Genomic DNA, 1,780 nt, shown 5'->3' with positions numbered 1-1,780 from the left:
ATCTGTAGAGATGTATACGTGTAAAACCTTCAGAATATTCCGGTAAAGCGCGGATATATAATCTCAAGCATGTGCGCGACAAACGAGCTTCTCCATTATGTTTATAGTTTTTTTCGCAGATCGAAACAGTACAACACAATATCCCGATTGATCAATACCATAACGAGTTGGAATTGCGAACGTATATTTTTCTTCTTCTTCAACGCCGTAGAGCAAATGTTGACTCGCGCTTGTTTTGAGTTAAGTACGTTTCTCCCGCATTTCCTTGCGCATATGTCTCAATCGAGCAGAATTTTGATATTAGCTCTGTTTTTTATTTCTGTACTCTCTGAACTAATGCACACAGTGCAATAAATTGAAGAGAAACAAATATACATTTATTTCATTTCAACTTATTGCATCGTGTGCATCAGTTCCAGAGAGTGCAGCAATAAAAAAATAGCAAATCTATTGTTTAAACGGAAAGTAAAATTACACAATCGTTGCTAAGCTACTCATAATTCGCAGTACATGTCTTGAGTTCCAGTCGACGTTCTTATTATTTATTCATTTGATGAGATGCACATAATATTATATCATCACATTCATATAATCCAAGACTCGGCACGATTTGCACTTCTCGGCCGATTTTCGGATTCGATTCCTACTCTTCTCACTTCATTAGACTCACGCGCAGTCCAAATGCCGCTCGTTTAGGAGCTCATCGTATAACGCTCGTAAAACATGAAGTCCACCCGCTCACGCTGTAAACTTCATTCTATCTTTCTTGTTCATTATATAATTAAAACAAAATGAAATATAAGCGCTCTTAATCTTACGCGTTGCTTCATTCTATCTTAGCTATGTAATGAACAAAAAAAAGAAAGATGTCTATGCTCCTAAACATCGAACTCCTAAACATTTGGATTGCGCGCGGGAGATGAGGTGAGAAGAATAACCGAAGCGGAAAGCAGAGCCGAGTCGAAAATCGACCGAGAAATGCAAATCGTGCTGAACTCTAATTATAATCGAATCTTTGATTATCTAGGATGCTCTAAATACATGTAAGACATTCATCATTGATCAGCGAATATTCTCTTTTAAAAATATTACGTTTTTTTTTCCTTTAGTTTTCAACGGAACCTCCTTCGTGCACTTATGGTCAATAAAGAAAGAGACAATTTTTGAAAGATGTACATTACAGACATTTCTTTAAACTCTTAAGAGTTTCCGATTTCAATTAAATTCATCTTTTCAAAGTGTATTTTCAATTTTGGTGTGCACACAGTGGCTTTCGTTACGGATAGATGGAATCGCATCGTTCCATTATGGTTTATCATTTCAGTATACTGACGGAATTGCAGGAGTTTCGATATTGGTCGCGTGCTATGTCGATCAATAATATTCTCCATTGTTGCACCAAACAGTACACGTCGGATTTTACTGTTTCCCCAAACGTTGGATGAACGTATGATCCACTTGATTTTTTCCCAGTGCTGCCACTCGTATACCGTCGCATGTTCCATTTGAAATACATGTACGCGCGAAATTTTCAGCGAATTTTTGCGAGAATTTTTTACACAAACGTACTTTTTACGGAACGATGCATACGTTAATCGAAGTCATGCCAAACATACGGCAGCTATACCATCACGAGAGAGAAAAAAGAGAGAGAGAGAGAGAGAGAGAGAGAGAGAGAGAGAGAGAGAGAGAGAGAATATATTATATAAACACTACTACTTTTTACTACTATTTATTATAATAATAGTAGTAGTAGTAGTTAGTTAATTAACTACTACTT

The sequence above is a fragment of the Atta cephalotes genome, assembly GCF_000143395.1.
Source record: "Atta cephalotes unplaced genomic scaffold scaffold00003, whole genome shotgun sequence".
In the NCBI taxonomy this organism is placed as follows: Eukaryota; Metazoa; Arthropoda; class Insecta; order Hymenoptera; family Formicidae; genus Atta; species Atta cephalotes.
The sequence above is the reverse complement of the archived record's forward strand: the minus strand, read 5'-3'. Positions refer to the sequence as shown.